The sequence below is a fragment of the Paramormyrops kingsleyae genome, chromosome 25 (genome assembly GCF_048594095.1).
Source record: "Paramormyrops kingsleyae isolate MSU_618 chromosome 25, PKINGS_0.4, whole genome shotgun sequence".
Taxonomy (NCBI): Eukaryota; Metazoa; Chordata; class Actinopteri; order Osteoglossiformes; family Mormyridae; genus Paramormyrops; species Paramormyrops kingsleyae.
The window spans coordinates 24,571,501-24,592,213 of NC_132821.1; the positions used below are offsets into that span (position 1 = coordinate 24,571,501).

Sequence of the window (20,713 nt, forward strand, 5' to 3'; positions counted from 1 at the left end):
CATACTGTAAATACGGGAAATATGTGTTGGTCCTGACCGGGTAACTAAGATGTCACTAGATAAATTGCTGCTACTGAGGTTGGTGCTGAGCTGCCCTGTTTTGACATTCTCTCAGCGGAGACGCATATTAGCGACAAAGCCACCTGCAACCCGGCTGATATGCGACATAATGGCAGGTCAGATCTTTAATTGCTGCCAGGGCAACAGGAACGCGGCGACAAATATCTGCTCCCCCAGCACCATCAGTCAGCCCCTCTCAGAAGACCAGCCCCCCCTCGGTCAAAGTAATGGCTATTTGATGATCCTCATAGAAGTAATCAATACGTCGACCGAGCCTCTTTTAGGATTACCGTAATTTGTAAGCCGATCAATTTGGTCGATTCGGAGAATGCAGCCACTGAGAGCGGAAATTCCCTTTTTCCTTTAGCTTTCAGACGATATCTAATGAAGTATGTGGAAAAACTAATGCTATTAAAAAAGTGCCACTATAATCTAAATTACAAGCTAAACCACGCAGAAAGACTTCAACACGGCGAGGGCACGCCTGGTTCATGTAAGCACTCTGGCGTTTGAGGACTGCGGAAACTAAGGAGGTCTAGTGATCAGACGGCTTCTGACCCGTCATACATAAATAACTTAACACGGCCTGTGACACACGGCGATGGTACTCACCAGGAAACGCATGAAGGCAGAATCAGCCAGTGCTGGGGAAGGGGGGGGGGGGGTCAGCGTCGCCCGTGAGACCGCGGCGGTGTGCGGTATGGAAGTCATCGTGGCGGGACAGGCAAGCAGGCGCCGCTAAACTGTACAGCGGTACCCATAACTCTTTGTTCGTTCGGACGCTCTTCATGGAAACCCACACGTGAAATCGACGATAGTGGTTGGGGTGGGGGGGGGAACCCCGGGCGGCAAGACGGCGTGGGCAGTTACGGTTTCTGCTTACCGGACGAGGGTGCGGTGACACGCCGTGCTGATAGGTGGGAGCACACGGGGGCGAGGAGGCACGATCTCTCACTGCGGATCCGGAGCGGCGTCCAGAAGGTTCTGTTTTCCTGCTGTGCTGTCAGAGGGAGCATGCACACACACACACACACACACACACACACAAAGGGTCGAGGGAGCGCGGCAGAAGAAAGAGACACTACGGGCCGCTCAGAGCCGGGAGCGCCGGCACAGGTGAGGCGCTGGCCGGCTGCAGTGGCGACGGAACGAGACCCGGTGCCTGGTGCTGCGCTCCAAAGGAGGATGCGATGAGACTGAATGGCTAATGAGGTCCCCGGCTCCACAGGGTCAGCCTCTCTTATTCATGTTCATAATTAATTCAGCAACGTTGATAATTTCATTAGATTCCGCGTTTTTCCAAGCCTTATCAATAAGTAATGGCGGTGGACCAGGACGTGGGTACACAGAGACACACACACACACAAACACACACACACACACCCTGGAGCTTCCCTGCAAACCAAGCGGGACCCAGCATATGGCAGACAGGGACGGCTCAGGTAAGAGTACTGCCACCTTTGGCAGCTAAAATTCCCAAATATTTCCAGGATTCCTCTCTTGGCAGACAGGCCAGAGCACTGGGAAGCCTGCCGCTACCCCCCCCCCCCCCCGCCCCCACCCCACACCAGACACACAAAGCCAGGAAGTGGGCTCACTGGGACCGGGCAGGAGCGGCGATGGCATCAGGGGGACCCATTTGTTTACTTACTTTGAATTAACAGCGCCCCGCTGGGCTGGTGTCCTCGGTGGGAAGCCTCGCAGCCCCGTTCACACCGCTGGGCCCGGCCCACACGGGCGGCTTCTCGTCCAACCGCACAATGCTATTAATTAAGAGATTCCAGGAATAATAATTCACCAGTGAGGAAAGAGAGAGGAATCAAATGAGAAGCCCCCTTGCAATAACTACTGAAATATTCATTAATAATAAAAAAAAAGATTGCTTGAATTTAATGACAAGAATTACATGTGTAGAGACCATCTCGCCTACTTCTCTGGGCCAGCCCTCACTACATGAGCACACAAACCCCTTTTGATTATTTGATCAAGAGATCAAATGCAGTTACGCATTTCACAGCCTTGCATAGCAGGAAGCCCTTCCCACCCCCCCGACACATACAGAGCAGTCTTACCTTAGCATTTAGCTGCACATAAATGGGGCCACACCTGCTCGCTTTCTTGCCCATCCGCTGATAGCTAACCGGCACTGACGCCCTCCAACGTCACCTTTCGGCGGCTGGCTCCTTTTTCCTCATCCCTGCGACATCGGCATTCTACGAGGCGGCTGATGACGAAAAGCCTGAGAGAGGCCTAATCTTATCAGGTTATGTATGCTTATCGCATACATAATCCAAGGCATGAACAATATCTGTGTCCGCCCTTCAAAACAACATGCCTCAGCATAATGAAAAAATAATTACAATAACAAACAGAACGACACATAACGGCGCGCTCGTCCCCACGTCAACTGATGATTAATTAAGGCCTGTGCTGTGCTTCATAGTATCATAATAAAAATGTGAAAGGAGCAAATCAGAAGCCATATTCTCCTGGCAAACGACACATTTAATGCCTTTTAATGGTCGGTCGGATGCCTTTTGTGTTCAGTTAAAGAGAGAGAACGCAACGCATTACGGCTGCAAGACGGGCTCGAACGGGAGAACGGGAAGCTGTCGCCAAGGCAACAGAGTAGCGGCGGCCTGGAGGCGAGGAGCTCCACCCTGTGCCCTCAGGGAGCACCTGCGGTCTCTGTGCCACGCCGGCGGAATGCTGGGGGCCCAACCAATCAGACCCAGCGCTGCATCAACCTCGAACCCAAGCGAAACCCAGCCAGAACACCTTAAGATTTACCCTGGGTATCCTTACTGCATTTTCAACCACACTCTCCCGCCAAATTGGCCCAAAACACAATAAAATAGTAAAATTGCCAGAGGCAGCAGACATTCCATAGGCTTACTATAGTCATAGAAAAATTCATGTTTGCTTTGTAACATTCAGAGACAAAAAGGAGATATTTTTACTTGGCTCCCCACACTATCTTTCAAATACCTGACAGCACCGCCACAGAAAGCAGGAGAGAACGGTTCTCCGCCCTTGATATAATTCTTCAGTTTGAGCATCTGCTGGTTCCCCACCCTAAGGGCCACCACTTGGTGCTCTTGAAGAAGCCCTGTGTGTGTCCTACAGCGTTTGATCCTTGGAGGAGCGGGGAGGCAGGCCTTCTTGGGAGCAACCCGTCAGAAGTGTGCCGATGCAAATCCAGCCAGCCGGCAGTCAGAGCAGGTGACAAGCCCTCTTCTGGTGGCTGAGCAGAGCGGAGCACTCAGGAGCCCCTGGGAGGTCGTCCTGGAGGACCCGGCTTCTCCACGTCCGGCCTCAGAGCTCCTGGCTTCCGGAAGCTACATGTCTCCCCGGCTCCACGACGGCGAGTTCCCCGGCAACTGACGTGCTGTACACGACAGGAAATAAATTAAACAAAAAAAAAATGCATGCATGCCATTTTCGTGTCACTTGGGAGAGTGCGAGATCAAACACACATACACGCTGCAGATGAAAGCTCTGGCAGATAAATAAAGACAAAAAGAGAGAGACTTCCCTCTCCTGGGTCTGACTCAGCCCAGTCGGAGTAGGCAGGAGGTCATACTGACAGGTCTCTCATAAGTATAGTGACCCAGAGGAGGGAGACCTTACAAACTCCTTTAACGAGCCTCACACAAATGCCAGAGATGCTCAACCTAGGACAGGCCTCGCAGAAAGAACTTTATACCTATGTAATCCATGAACACAAGCTACTTAGACAAACCCCGTACAAGTGCGAAGGGCACAACGGCTGAGGAATCGCAAGCAGGAATGGGAAATAAATTCGCTCTCACATTGCGCCAGACACTTTACGAGCCAGATCCAGCCGGGGACAGTAAACGGATTATCAGGGCAGTTCACCAATGTGTGCAGAGGGATGTAAAATGAGATCGGAGAACTACGGGATGTCTAAGACCGGGCCGTAGAGGCCACAGGAATTGTCGACAACATTTAATTTTAAGGAATCTTCTTTTGCTTAACCTTGCATGATCGTTCGTCTCAATACTGCCAGGGCGGAAAAACAAATCTGGATTCCGTGTAATGGGTGCAAAATTGAATCAGGTGTCTGGTCCTCTTAAGGAAATTAAGTGGTTCTGCGAGAGGGGGGTCTTTAATGAGAGGCAGGTTGGCCGACAGTGACGGATGGGGTGGACAATAGCTACAGCAGGACAATATCTGTGCCGGGTCTCGCTGCTGACTTTTCACCCCCCCCCCCCTCCCCCGGCCCCCTCCGTGATGAGGTAAAGGGGTGCATTCATCTCCAGCATGGTTATTGCTAAACATTTATTTGAACATATATTGCATGGACGATGGCAGCTCATAAGGCGGATCTTTCATGCAAGCTGTATTTTTACATACCGCCCCTGATTATGGTCATTACCGCACGCTGATTTATCGTCCTGCTGTTGCCCGTCCTGTGCATGCGACACCCCCCCCCCCCCCAGGCGCACGCTACCACCACCTAGCAGCGAGAGGTATTTATGGCGGCCCCGTTTCCGGTAAATCGGTTTCATTTAATAATGCTGGGCTGGAGGGAGGAAGGGACAATTCTTACGGGTGGTGTGACGCATGTCGGACACGGGACAGTGAAAGATGCCCGGCGTTCCAGAATGACCCCGAGTCTCTACGTGACTCGGCTTAACTGGAGGAACAGGCGAACACGAGTCCAGACTCCATTCATAATGTGACCAGAGTCATGACCACTGATATTTTTACATTTTTTGTCTATAATGGAACTGTTATTGCCCCCAAATACCTATAAATTTACACCCATCCCCCCATGTACAAGACAACATTATTTCAGTAACATCAAACATACACGTCATACAAAAAACGCATACCTCACCATTTATGTCTTTGCACAATGTTGTTTGCAATGTCTGTTTCCATACACTTTGTCTTGTGCTTTTGCACGTCTGTATCTGTGCACTTTAAGTTTCTGCTGCTGTATGCAAACACGCTTCTCCTTGGGATCAATAAAGTATATCTTATGAAACACACACAAGCACTACCATACTATCATATATTCTAATTGGTTCATTTCGATAGAGGCAGGCGTGAAGATATGCAGCGTTAGTGGTCTGTGTGTATATATTTAGATATATACATAACATACATATATACATATATACTTAACATATAGAAGACATCATCAGCAGTTGATCACATGCCAGGTTTTGAAGGCCCATGTGACTATGTCCGAGGCAGCTAAAATGAACTCTGACCCTTAGTGTGGCAGAAACCAGCCGGCATGCCTTGCTGCCCCACCCCAGGCATCAGTGCAGCCTTGCGATAAATATGAAGGGAGGGGCACTCTGAGCTTTATAAACGTTGACCCCTGTGCCCCTCCCGTTCTCCGCCAGCACGCCCTAATTTGTTTCCTGACAGACGGCGGCGTTCGGGAGCCTTGACGGGGGCATTAGTGACGGGGCCTGCCTTTCGAGCGGAGTGCAGGAGCTGGAGGGGTCCACACGGCCGTCGTTCCCAGGGGTCTGACCCCTGTCACCATGATTCAGTGCTCGCTGAAGCAGGCTGGAAAACGCTGATGCTACTTAAGCAGCACACAGGAGCTTTCCATTTACCGTATTCCGGTGCGGCGCGAGACGCCCGCGAGCTACCACCCGCGTAACGCGCCGCTCCGAAAGGGGCCAATAAAACCAGCCATGGCAGCAAGCCGCACATCACGGTATCTGTGGCGATGGCTATTGAGAGTGAAGGGCGGCGAAGAGCCGGGCCATGGCACCGAGGCCGTGCGGCGGAGGCCTGCCCAAGGAAGCCGCCGAGGCGGGAGCGACCCGTGCCGTGTCGACTCCAGCTCCGTATGAATTATTGACCCAGCCGGCCGGAGCCGGCTCATTACTGAGGAAGTGTCAGGCGGGCGCTGCTCCAGCTGCTGCCTGGTCAGGCAGCTGCGCTCCATCTTTAATGGCCTGAGCTATGTGGGCCCGCCCGCCTGGACGCCATGGAACCACGTCTTGCAGGGGAGGCCCCAGCTCAGGCGCCGAACTCCAGCTGTAAAAACCAGCCTCACCTGTATTGGGGATTGGGAAGATGGCTGCTTATGGAGGCTTTTCTAGAGTTTATTGAAATAACAGAACAGCGAACACTCCGCAGTCAGTCCGCCCAGCTGTGGACACCCTCCCAGAATCTCGCGCTGAATGGACAGAGGGGTGCGAGCCACTCCGCCCGGCAGCCTCTGTTCCACATGACCTGCCGGGTCCTGCTCAGAGGCGGGGCAGCGTGGTCTCTTTACTGATCCATTAGGCAGTCAATGGACCTCATCGGGGGGGGGGGTGGGTCTGCTAAACACAGATGTCAAACATAATGATTCCTCCATTTCCGATATCAGTCCCATAACTTAGGCACCCGCCACCCCAGGGGAATTTTACCCGTATCAGGGGAGCGTGCACATCAGAGCAGTGGTGTGGATTTGGGCTTGGGGAGGGCCACAAGAGGGGCAGGCATGGGGACCCAAACGGCAGCCTGAAGAGACCGGCAGATCCAGCAGCAGCCTCACCGGGAGCTCTTTCTACCGGTGCCATCCTTCAATCCGACTGGGACGGCAGCGCCAAGCTGTCAGGACGTTTCAGCACTGGGCGGGGTGGGGAGAAAGACAGTATTGTTTCAACTGGGAGTAAATGACTTGAAATACACCCAGGTGAGTGTGAGGAGCACGTGATGTTTTCATGCCAGCTTCCTGACAGTGTCATGTTTCAGGACCCAATATTTTAAGATTAAGTTTAAAGTGTGTTTGAGTTCATAAAGAGCTTCGCTACACAAACCTCAAGGCCTCAAACAAAACAGGAGAAAAACACTTACATTTGTTTATTCAGGAGACCCTTATCTCTAAAGCAAGCTACAAGTACAATTCCCATTTCTCAGGTTGGTAATATCACAGTGATTTAGCCTCGCCTATATGGTGATGTCATTGATGCTATGCCCCACCTATATGGTTATGTTATTTAAATGGCACCCCACCTATATGGTAATGTCATTGATGCTGTGGCCTGTCGATATGGTTATGCCATTTACATTATGCCCCGCCTATATGGTAATGTCATTTACATTACGCCCCGCCTATATGTTAATGTCATTGAGGCTGCTCCCTACTTATATAGTGATGTCATTTGCATTGCTCCCCGTCTATACAGTGGTGATGTCATTCATGCTGTGCCCTGTCTATATGGTGATGTCATATACATTGCTCCCTGTCTAAACAGTGGTGATGTCATTCACGCTGTGCCCCCCTATACGGTGATGATGTCATTCGCGCTGCACTCTGCCTATACAGTGGAGATGTCACTCACGCTGCTCCCTGTCTATATGGCGATGTCGTTCACGTAGTACCCTGCCTGCATGGTGATGTCATTCATACAGCACCCTGCTTATGTGGTAATGTCATTTTCACAGTGCCTTGCCTATATGGTGATGTCATTCATGTAGCACTCACCCTACATGGTGATGTCATTCATACAGCACCCTGCTTATGTGGTAATGTCATTTTCACAGTGCCTTGCCTATATGGTGATGTCATTCATGTAGCACTCACCCTACATGGTGATGTCATTCATACAGCACCCTGCTTATGTGGTAATGTCATTTTCACAGTGCCTTGCCTATATGGTGATGTCATTCATGTAGCACTCACCCTACATGGTGATGTCATTCATACAGCACCCTGCTTATGTGGTAATGTCATTTTCACAGTGCCTTGCCTATATGGTGATGTCATTCATGTAGCACTCACCCTACATGGTGATGTCATTCATACAGCACCCTGCTTATGTGGTAATGTCATTTTCACAGTGCCTTGCCTATATGGTGATGTCATTCATGTAGCACTCACCCTACATGGTGATGTCATTCATACAGCACCCTGCTTATGTGGTAATGTCATTTTCACAGTGCCTTGCCTATATGGTGATGTCATTCATGTAGCACTCACCCTACATGGTGATGTTACTCACTCAGTGTCCTACTAATATCTTTGAGAGATGAGACATGCTCAAGGGATGATGGCAAATTCAGCAGAACAAAGAAAAAACAAAGACTGTGCCTTTGTGGACCTCAGTTTAGCTATTAGCATTAGCCAGGAAAGGGCACAATTTAATCGGTTCAAAGTCAAAGAATTCTGTTTTCATTCTTGGTCATGGGAAAGAAATGGCAACTATAAAGTGATAAAAGCATCAGTGCGTGATCCACAGTTGCAGGTAAAAACGAGGAGAAGTCAATTACAAACCGCACAGGTCCCTCCGGCTCCGCCTCATTCAGATCTGCTGCTCCGAGCAAAACAACTTGCTTGAGCTGCAGTCCCTGTCTTTGTATTGACGTTTAGTCTCAGCAAAGCATTTACCCAGCAATTACCCACTCCTTCTCTTCATCTCGTTAACGGGAGGGCCCAAATCTAATGACACGAGCAGTGTGGCGCTTCACCGCCAAGACGACAAGAGACGACGGAGCGAGCGGGCCTTGTGTACATCAGCCGGAGAGAGAGAGAGAGAGAGGGAGAGAGAAAGAGACGGAGAGAAAAACACAAACACTCCACGAGCTTATAATGGTAATGGAAACTGTAATCAGTGGATATTCGCCAGCAAAGAGACAGGGGGATTAAAAGTGAGTCTTATTTGGGCGGATGATGACAGCTCCACTGCCAGGTGCCTTCTGACACATTTGCACCGTTAACATTATCACCGAGGTATCACCAAGCTCCCAAGCCGAGCCCCCCCCCCCACCATTAAACAAAAGCCCTGGCAGTACTATTTTCGCGCTAAGGAGGGCGAAACTCCAAAAGCAGCGGGTGAACGGGTGGACCGAGTCGATTCTTCAATACTATCAGCTGCCAGTGCCATTCAGGTACTGAAAAAGACTGAGCGGTGCATCAAAATAAGATCAACATTAAAATAAGAACGACCGACTTATTAAGCTCCTCAAACTGAGCCATATCATATCAGACTGAGGTACTCCACCAGGATGGTCCATCGATCCCAGTTAAGCACATAATAAAACGGTTGTACGGCCACGGCGTGATGCGAGACGCTAGACAGAACATACTGCCACTCCCTTGGTGTTCAGTCAGACTTTCTGCTCCAGTTTGAAATCAAGAGTAGACAGACACGCATGAATCCACCAATATAAAAAGACATGTACTGACTAGGAGCAGGAGCGAGTACAACATGTAACTAGAACCAGTCTCACGCATCCTTATTGCAGGTGATTTCGCTGACATCCACAGGAAGAGCTCGACGTGTCCATTTCTCCAAGGCTCCCACACAACGGTACGTTTTTATTACATGCTTATCAGCCCGGACCTTCTCGTTCTACTGCTTGGTCTTTTTAGCCTTTCAATCACGGACCATATTACTGCGCCGTATGAGCAAAGCAGTTCCTGGCGACAGGAAGGCCAGCTGGGATACCGAGAGGGCAGCAGGCTCATGCATTAACATAATAATCCAACCGCGCTCCCATAGGCCCTCGGGGCAGACAGCATATTAGGTAGGCCCCCTGTGAGGGTCCTCGTGCAAGCTGCCTTATCACTTGCCTGTCAACCTGTAGCACTCCCTGCCAGCACAACCACATATAGTGCATTAAAACGTGTATTACACGACGGCCCAGTAATGAAAAAAGGTAAGTATATCAACTGTTCAAGACTACGGTTATTTACAGATCTTAAAAACCATGGCAACCATGAAAACAAAGACAGAATTAAAGCACTCCACACAACTGAATATACTTACACGAGGCTAATGACTATTTCCTTTGCCGCAGCCGCTCCGTTCTGTTAGCCAGTAAAACCACATCGCGCATCGCACCATGAATGACAGCCAATTTGAACTTCAAATATCCACAGTGCCGCAAGGCCCCCGCACCTTTCAGGGGGTTGCTGTGCAGTTCGGGGGACAATCACAGACAACATTCTGTCAGCAAAGAAAACGCACCCCCCCCTCCCCCCCAGAAGCCCCCATTCTTCCACCCCATATCCTCTTCCACTCTTATTTACCAAAGTCACGAAAGCATAGCGGCAGCGCTGGCTTTGACTGCGATGGCATAAACGATCTCTGGAGCTTTCCCCTTGCTCGCGAACGCTCATTGGGAGCTCCGAGCCTGGAAGCCTTTGTTCCTCAGCTGGTCCCCAGTCACTTTTTTATTTATTTATTTATTTTTGCATTGTGTGACAGGGAATACTCCCTTTGTCACGTCTCCATAACAATGCAAGGACGGAAACGTACGATGCGGCAGTGAGGATTTCATTTTATTATTTTAATTTTTTTTAACAGATGGGTGGCACACAGAACAGTGCTTTTTTTTCCAGTGGTCAAGGCAGAAGGTGTGGAGCTTCAAAGAGCGGGGGCGGGGGGGGGAGGTAGGGGGTGGAGCTGGCAGTCAAGGAGCAGGGCCCGGCCCGGCCCAGCGCTCATGTCCCACTGCGGCCAAACATCAAGCTCCATGAAGGAAGCATCTCCACAAGTCGCCTGATCAAGTCATGCGGTAGGCCTCCGCCAGCTCCCCCCACCCCCGCCCCCCCGGGAAGGTGGAGGAGCTTGGGAAAGGGGTGGGTGAGGGGGGCTTTCTAATTGGTGGAAAGGGCAGCCAGCCCTGTGCCCGTTTCACTCTCAGATCTCTCCGAGGAATTCCCAGGCAACGCGCCAATTACTGCCAATTGTGAGGATGGTTGTTGAGATGTGGACAGTTGTCCACTAGGAATACGGTTGAGAGACTGGTAAAATTCGCCTCTGTAAGGAACCGGGGTGATCTCTCTGACATCATCGTGTGACCGGGGATGCACATCAGCATTCATCACAGGCCGTCTCACACAACACTGCGCCTTACCTAGGAACCCACTGCCTGCAAGTGGTTCATCACCCAAATAAATAAAACGCAAAGCGAACACATGCAGGCGGCTTCCGATTCAGAGGAAACAACAATAAGCGCGTTTCAAACCTGAGATGCCACTTCATTTATAAAAAAATCTAAGAGGTACAAAGCATTTTGCGTCGGGGGCGTACAGCCTGCTTTCAGTCTGCGATACATTCAGAGCTCAGGTCATGGAAGGACTATAAAATACAGTACGCCAAGACACATAAAGAAAAAAGGAGCAATAATTCATGTTCAGCTGGAATCACAATAATATTCTTTAATTGTGCGGGCAAAAAGCTAAGGAAAAAGAAAAGGCCACAATCGTTTCACACTGATTAATTATTCAGGAGTCATTTGTAAGAGCGGCAGTCAAACCAAAGGAGGAGGCTATTCTAAGAATGGCGAGCTGATGAATCTGGGAGACAGGGTATGTTGTGTTTTTTTTTAATTCTAAAACTTCTGCCAAAGTTAAATTCCATGGAAAATAAAAAATGACCTATTTTACAAACCTCAAGAAAGGATTTTTTACCCTCAACTGCCTCAAAGTCATTTAAAAAGAAAAAAAAAAACGGAACCACGTGGAACACAGTGTTACAGCGGAGAGTGACATTTCTTGGTTCTCTTCTATCCGGCCGCTTTACATATCTGCATATGAATAAACAGGATTTCACCACGCTGTCAGAAATGCCCTCAAATGCACGCTCATGGGAGTCAACTCTCATGCATTCTGCTGTGACACTCACGCTTTCTGACTCTCACTCAAGACATCTTGCAGCAAATCTATATTATTCCATTCTAAACCTAAAATAAGCTATATCAAAACCGTTAGGGTAGTTTGCAAACCCTACTGACTATTTACAAGGTAATGAACTCTTGCATACCTGTAAATGCGTGTGCAGACTTGTCTGGAATTGAAAATCTCACGCCAGCTAGCTGACCAAAGTTGGCAATCCAGCCATGATCCTGTTCCTTTCTGTTTTGCTCTATTAGTTGAATAAAACCCTGTTTGTTTGCCACATCTCCCGGTCCCACATCCTTTGTCCCTTATTGCATGACAGTCTGATACATGCTAAAATTTTTGAGGACATAACTTTTTTTTGTTTTTAAAGAATAATATGAATGAAGATGTACAAGTATTTTGTTTGGGACTGCATTTTGGTTTTATTTATATTTAATTTAATTATAAAGTTCATATAAAGTTATTTTAGAATTGCAAAGAATCACAATGATTCACATTACAAGAGTTAAAACTATGTCTATAAAGACTGCATGTTCAAACCTAATGGCACGCTATAATGACAGCTTTACAGATGATTCCTTCAGGAGAGGTAGACTAATCTGTGCGAGTGCGTGTGTATATGTGCGTGTAAACTACGACTAAACCTGTCAGTTTCATTTGACGGCATGTACTGTAGATTTAATCGACAAAATATCCTGTAATTTTAGTCGACCAAAACAAAAAAAAATCAGAGTAAAATATGACTAAAACTAAGCTGCATTCTTGTCAAAGGAACGTCCAAGCAACAAGAGGAGATGGTACCAACCAATCAGATGTGTTGGTCCTGCCTCTTCTAGTTGCTTGGACCCACCTCCTCTACAATCTGATTGGCTATCTCACTGAACCAATCATTTTTCCTTCAGTCCTCAGAACATTTTAAGTAAAACTCCCACAAGCTAAATGCACATTACCCTTCCACCAGCACTGCCCCCTTTCTTTTTCAGCATTCTCAACTTCTTACACCCATCCATGATGCCTGTATGTACTCCAAATGCGCGGTGCGAGCCCATCCAGCGCAGCTTCAGATCGCATCCGTGGAAGGCTGAATGCGTGGAAAACATGCGACGGCGCCACGTGAGATGAAAACAGGCCGGCCTCCCATAACAACACGAAGCGAGCATCTTCCCTTGGCACCGAACAGAGCTGTGCGATTCTTGTTGTTTCTGCTACTTCAAAGCCAGGGACCTATTCTAAATATTTGTATATTAAGATAAAAAACGCTCAAGATAGAATTAATGGGCCGCTCTTAAAAGTGATGTGGGCCCCCCAGGGGACAGCACGGCGCGTCCCCCCATAACATCCATCTGTATTGCGGTGTAAAATATTCGTGGATTGCATTAAAAGTTTGAAAATAAAGTTCATAAAGGCTCCTCCAAACAATCTTTTAAATTATATACGTCCTGCAGCTCGGCCACATAAGCCCTTAGCATTTTGGCACCTTAAAATGTCTGGCGAAGGGGCCAAGAAGCCGGCTTTCCCAGAAAGCCTCAGTGACCCACTCGACACAGCCCGTGTGGACGGTGGGATTAACAAGTGGGATGTTTGATGAGTCTTTAACAGAGCCCTGGTGCCACTGTGGGTCTCCCCCTTGGATCTCGGGTCTCAAAAAGGTCCTCAACATTTGCTGGCTGACAGAGACACCTCCCAAACCCACCATCACTCCTGAACCCGAGCTCACTGGCCCCGCACTCACATTAGCCCGACACGCTTACACAGCTATCAATGTGCATTTGGGCCTCTTTCATCATAAGAAAGGCAAAGACACATCGAGGCCGTTACACAATCGACCCACCCAGGGCAGTACAGTAATATTAAAGCGCTGTGTGATGCTTCGACTGTATCAGAGATGCCTCTGGACCAAAAGACCAGGTTCATCCCCAAACCAGTTTTCCCGATATCACGCTGCTACCGTTCGTGCATATTTTCTCAGAAAATATGTTTACGACGGCAAAGAAAACACGCATTAGGAGTTTTTTTTTCCCCCTTCTTTTTTTGCATCGACTGCTGCTGCATCACACATCCGTTTGCTCACCCCGGCTGCCGCGGGTTCTGCTGTGGCTTAAGAAATCCTGCAGCGCTTCTACGCCAAAAGAAAGAGTTAATTAGAAATACAAATTCTCCCAGATTGTTATTAATGGGAGCCGTGGAATAAGCAACACATATTTTGTGCCCGTAAGTAATTCTCAGGTACCTTTGATCTCCAGCCCACGGCGGAGGCTGTGGCGTGCCGCTGCTTGGCTTCTGGGACTTTGCCAGAACCAGACATCTGGCTACTTTGTTACCATTGGCTGATCCGGCCCCGGGAGGCCACTCTCGCGACACCAGGCAGAGAGTGTCCTGGCAAGGGAAATTATCAGCACATTTTGAGTGGATTAGAGTTCCAAAGTGGTCCTCAAATCTCCATAGGGGTCCGGCGGGCCACCCTCCACTGGGGTTTCCTAAGCCCCGGCAACCAGAAGCAGAGACTTAAACAGGCTCTATCGTGGAGCCGTCGGCCGGCACAGAGGCTGGTCCTTCCTGCTCCACAGGAAGACGTCTGCAGGAGCCTGGGCTGGGGAGTTCCATTCATTACTTCGTAATCTCCATAGCTATATATGCCATAAAGTAACTGAATAAAAGGGCTACTAACTGTAATATAACAAACAATCATGCTGTGACACACACAGTAGCAGATGACGATGGTGATGATCCACACTCCAGTTAACTGTTCAAAAAGTCTCCTTGATGGGAAAACAACTTCTCTGGTGGGTCAACAGAGGTAACTGGATGCCCGGGCGAGGCATGTAACGCCACCACAAATTCATGCGATAAGTTTGCCAGCTTTTTCGACAAACACACACACACATCTCTAGACGGGCAGTCGACCTAGAGCTGAATAAGCTAAAAATCGGGTGTTTTCTAACAGTCAGGCTGGCACCGGTCACTGTAACCTGCTGACAGGAAGCGTCAGCCCCACTAGACCTCGACACGGTGGCATTTTGAGGGATCACTGGGAGGGCGTTCCGCGCAGACAAATGGAGCTGGGGGACACGCAGAACAGTACTCTGCGCCATTGATGGTGGCGTCGTCTTTCCCGCGCCTCGGTGTTCCCCGTCTCAAAACACATGGCTCCAGTGACCCATACATATTACATACAGTGGAGATGCAAAGCGGGGATTAACGAGCAGTGCGAGCACCAAATCCCCTGGGGCCTGCTAAGCAGGGCACGGCGCTGCTTCCCTCTGGGTAAAGCCCCACCCCCAACCCCCCCACCCCACACCATGCCTACGTCACCGTGGCAGGGGCAACAAAGATGCTGACCGATAGCATCTGTGCGGAGAGTTCCGCTGCTGTACCGTTAAGCTAGACATCTGATCTGGAATGCTCCCATTAAAACATTGAGCTGAATAAATATAAAAAAGAACAACAAACATGCATAAATATATTTCTCTTTATGTATTTCACTGCTGGAGGAGACCATTGCAGCAGTTGCTGGCCCTATTACCTCATCAGCTCCACTGACCTCTCTGGTCAGCCTGACTGCTGGGGGGGGCAAAGTATCCCAGAGTCCATCACAGCTTTGAACTCACTGATGACCTCCGCATGTTAACGGGCCTCACAGAAATCCAGCTCTTTACACACTTACACAACATTCAGAGCTCCGGCTGCCAGGATTCAGATGAGACGGACCTCGGTGGAGATGAGGCAACACGGCAGACCTGTAACGTCACTTCTGAGCTGCTAGGTTAACAAAAGAAGGTCCATAACAACACTCCTGGCTCTGACCACCTACTCATCTTCCATCGCTACCAAGAAGCGTGAAAACGTAAGAACGCGGGCAGGCAAACGCCTGAATGTGCCAGACAGTTTGCGATTAACTGTTTCATTTTAAGCTTGTTATTACCATTGCTAGTATAAATTGTATCATATAGGGCAGGTGGTTGGCTGTCTCAGGGAAATAAAACACTTGAGTAACTGGTTGTTTTCGCCGATTTACTGACTTTGTTCCTCAAACGAGGGTGGTTATTTTTGAGATGCTGCAATCACAACACATGGCACTAAATCACACCACACTGAAAACTGCTTAAATCAGACATGTTAGCTGTTTTTTTCGTACTCTATATTGTCACTGTCCAATGAAAAACAGATATATCCAAAAATCCAACAGCTTGAATAAATACACAAACTACTTCACAAAATAAACCCAAAACACTGCAATGAGAAATCACAAACAGAAGGTATGTTTACACATCAATCAGTGAGTGGTTTAATATTTGAAATGGACTTACGTTGATTGCTGTCGGCAATTCAAACATGTCAGTGTCAACAAGATACAAACTTGTCTCACTTTGTATTAACAATTAACAAGTTAGCTATCTATCAATATTGTTAAAATTAACAATATAAAGTAATTCATAAAAAGTAAGAAGTGGACATAAGTGGTTTTCATTGCACATCGACGATATTTAGTGCTCACAGAAAATCTTGGCACGCTTGCTTAATTTAGTCAAAATATTGCAAATGTATTGGTTTTATAACAAAACTCATTACTTTATTAATTTAGAAAAATATATCTCACATTAGAAACAACCAGTAGTTTTAAGTAAAACATTAATTTCAAGTAGTAATAAACTGAAACCCAAATTATAGTTCTAAATGAGCTATTCTGAGTTACAAGTTCATTGACAAGCAGTCTCATTGGGTGCTTTTTAATTAGTAACACCTTTGCAATAACATAAAACACCAAACATCAGTGTTTAGTATCCCTTTGGGGGCCAGTGACTACAACTGCAATTAATAGCAAAATGGCAAGAACAGAACTGTATGAGTCAAAAAAAAAATGATGACACAAAATAAAAAGAAAATGTCTGTGCGGAAGACGGGCAGATATGTTAAACATCGCTTGTCAATGGACTTTTGTTATGAAACCAATACATTTGCAACCAAGTGTCCCAAGACTTTCTATGAGGACTTTGTTCAGTGACATAATTCACTGTGTTGGGATGCAAAGCGTTGGCACTAGCAAGCAGGTATATGTAAAGTGTAGCAGGCCACTGAATGTATGCTGTGCACTATGCACAGCGCTCACGTATACATGATGTGTCGTATCCCTACGCAGCGCGGCGGCTGATGTGTGGGGTCACGTGCAAGACGCAGCGCACTACGCACTGTCTGGCGTGACGCGCACCTGTTTCAATGAAGAAGAGTGATCATTATAGCTGACGAGAAGCAGTCAGGGCGCAATGACAGTCTGACAGGAAGGAGCTTTTCAATTTGTAGGATCAGATGGTGACATGCACCATCAGAGAACAGGTGAAACCTTTTCATTTGAGGAGAAGAAAAGAGGGAAGGAGCATCAATTAGCATCAACCATTAGACAACCAATGACAAGTTCTTGCATTATCATGAGGGACAGCCAAACTAATGAGAAGGCGTTACACTACAGAGGATAGAACCCAGTAGTTGCGCTACCGCTAACTGGTATACTGTCTGGTGAGATTTTTTTAGCAATTTGGCACAATTTCCCATCACTTTAGATTGATGCAACGAGTGCAAAGCATTTGATGCGGAAGTTTCAAAAAGAAAGATGTACAATTTGCAGCATACATGTAGAGAAAAAAGTATGTGGTTCTTTAGTTAATTGAGATCAAAGGTAAACCTCATCTGACCCAAACTAACCGAAACGTTTCTATATTTCAAGTTAATTGAGGTCAAAGGTTAGGTAAAATGGACCTCATTTTAATACTGGTATGACAGAATGGCATCACAGTTCAAATTTTCAGTAGCAATTTATTTTTAACAACCGATCTACCGATAAGATGTTTTAAATTGTTCGTGATAAGGAGTTAGGGATTTCTCAAAACTCGTTCCAGAAAGTGTGGTCATTTATAGCCTGAAGCACATGTAAGTAACTTTCCTGCAAAAGATTTTGAAGTTTAACTATAAACAATGTGGGGGAAATTGTGATATTTACTGTTTCAGGCAACCTTTCAGCTTAAGACATGCTGCATTGCTGATGCTTTGACAATCAGACTGAAAAGTCCATGCAGAAATGTTTTATTTATAAACAGACGCTGCTTTCATGGACTGTATACTGTAGGTCAACATCTAAATGATACAGATTATCACCCCCATTTACTATATATTCACGTGAAACATGAATACTGCATTATTCTCATCAGGAGATGTTTAGGCAACATACTACAACACAACCGAGTAAGGCACTTGATATTTTTCAAGGTATTTTTGCAGAAGAAATTCTGTACAATTCTAAACATGGAAACCTACAGTTGGTAGGATGCTGAAATCAAGTTCAGCCTCGTTGTAATGTTCTTATGCTGACAATGGCAGTATTTATAATACGCACATTTTATTACAATGATCTGCCATACCATGCAAGTGTAAGCACCTGAAAGAAATGCCAGAGGGTAAAAAATGGATTTAAATGTATCAGAATAACCAATTTATGAAATGTTTTGATATTACTGCACACGTTTATGTCAGTGACACGAAACTTTAGCAAAGCAGAAGCGCCCGAGGCGACAATGAGGATCCCACGCGCCTCTGCAGACAACGCGCGGCGCGCGGAAAATACTGAATCTCGAGCCGTTTTCACATTATTTTTGTTGGGTTTTCTGTCAGAAAGGAACCTTTGAAAAAAATAAGTCACTAAATTTACTTCCACTGTAGCTTTTTTTCCATAATAAAAAGCTATATGAATTCGAGACGAGTACGCGAGTTTCTTGAGTTATGACACTAACGTAAAGTAATATCTGATATTTTTCACGCGCTGGTTTCCACAGCGGGAAACGTAAAATTGTTAATTATCAAAATTACAATATAAGATTTTATTTTGTTCAGCCTAAACCCTTTCGTCTCACAAAATGCCCGAATAAAATATGCGTTTTGTCAAATGTGGAAGATAAAATATAACCCGTTTTCCGTTACACATTGACCATTTCGAAAACATCTTGTGGAGTACTTTAAAGAAAACATGTATTAGCATTACGTGTTATCTAAAATAACCTACCTTTAGCTCAACTGGAGCGGTCATTCTTTCTCATAAACTTCTCAAGAACTTCCTCCAGAAGCTGTGCCAGTTAGATATGTTTGCTTTAGTTTCCGTTAATAAAACCGTATTTAAAAAGTCATCCACTGTCCCTATAAATCACGAAAAAACTACGTTACAAGAACGTCGCAGCAAACAGAATGTGCCTGATACAACCGTAAAATATCTAAATTTGCGCACATCCCCGCTGTCATCCGTGGTGATTTCCATTTTCCTAAAAAAAAAAGGATAAAATAAGTACGAGTGGCCATTTGAAATGTTCGCAGATGTAATAAACAGAACTCTACTGTCAATATCTTTTATTGTAATGTAACCAATGTGCGTTTGCCTTTTGTCATATTAGTCATGTGTTGCGCGTATATTTTAGGTTTTATGGGCTCACCAATAGTTCAAGAATCCAAGACACCCTTCGCGACTGACCTGTGTAGAATTAACAAATGAAAGCTGCTCAGCTCATACTGGTATTATGATTACGTACTTGAATCGGTGCATTATTTTAATCATTATAGGTAAGTTCGTTTAGCTTATGTACGAAAATTACGAAGCTGCTTATTTTATTGCAGTTTGCAATTACTAAATTGCAGGGAACTGCTGCAACTCCTACAGAGCATCTTGCCTTATTATTGTACATCCAGTCTAAAGTGTGCTGGGACGTAATCCTGTTATTTCTTTGGTTAACAGTCTACACACCGACGAACCTATAAACGTTATTCTTTAAAAGCACATTGATAACTGTCAGTGACTTTTCCTCAGGAACATGCGCACAGTTACCCACTTGAACTTGAGGTCCTCCTTTTGCATCTATGCGTGTTGCTACGTGACTTAACTCCAGAAATCTATATGAGGCCATCATTCCTGATGAAAGCGTATTTTCCTGTTCCTGTATTTATAACAGTTTGCTCAGGCCATGTTTGAGGTTCTCTTTTAATCACCAACCAGGCACATTGCCAATCACATCATAATCGCTTTAAATATTACTCTGACACCTAGGATAGTATGCTGTCAAACAAAGAGCCTCTAAAAGAGGCAGTTCTTTATTTTTCGCTTTTCTTGAAAACAGTTTATTTGTATATTATTCATATTTGTACGGAGGACTGTGTTACATGTGTGTTACATTTTTTAAAAAGTATTAAATAATTTGAAGAAGCATTTTAGTTTTTAATCCGATTCCCTGTTTGTTTAAATAATTCTGCATATCTGGGTGGAACTGATGCATATTTACTGACTTCAGCTCTGCAGATACTCAACACAGGGCTATATTCCCTAATTAGAATAGGGAAAATTATATTCCCAAACTCTGGAAAGTCACGGATTTACAGTGTCATTAGTATGTTATTTGGACCTCCATGAAAGGTTTTGTTTTACTTGGATGCTGATTAAAATGCAGATCACTGACGACCGAAGCGTAACCATTAACATTTTGACACTCGTGCCTTGAAGCATTGGCCGAGTTCATACGATCGGGCGGTATTCTTTGATTCGGGGCAAGATTAACAATGCCGAAAGGGGCTTGAATTTCTTATATTATCAATAGCGGAGACAATTTTAAGCGAATGACTTTCTCGCTGGTGCCTTATTTTACTTGCTGACAGGTGCATTGGGCCTTCTATATTGATTTTGAGGACCTAGAGGTATGTGACATCATTATAAGGATTGACCTTATCATCCACTGCCCCGCAGCTTCGGTGCGCTATTCAGGCTCGTGGAGTTTAATGCCCCCCCCCCAATGGACATCAGCGGTAGTCTGTCATCTGGAAATTGGTATGTATTATTTGTTTTGCTGACCTCATATCTCACCTCTCTTTCTTCCTTTCTAATCAGTCTCACCAGTTTTGCAGCTTTTTTTCAGCCAGGCAGACGGCTTGGGCTGGGGGTTCATGTCTGCACAGTTTTATACTGTGCAACCGGACAACACAGAGTTGCCGCGTGGTAATCGTCAGTCAGCCTGCGCACGT

At 46.4% G+C, this 20,713-nt stretch overlaps 1 long non-coding RNA gene across 1 annotated transcript; it reads right to left on the bottom strand.

The window, feature by feature from the left end:
• Positions 1–1,643: 1,643 nt before the first annotated feature.
• On the bottom strand, positions 1,644–18,882 carry LOC111837268 (uncharacterized). Its single transcript, XR_002836617.1, has 4 exons — positions 18,720–18,882; positions 3,049–3,448; positions 2,133–2,299; positions 1,644–1,823 (listed from the first exon to the last, which is right to left on the bottom strand). It is a non-coding gene; the product is annotated as an uncharacterized lncRNA (long non-coding RNA).
• Positions 18,883–20,713: the final 1,831 nt, after the last annotated feature.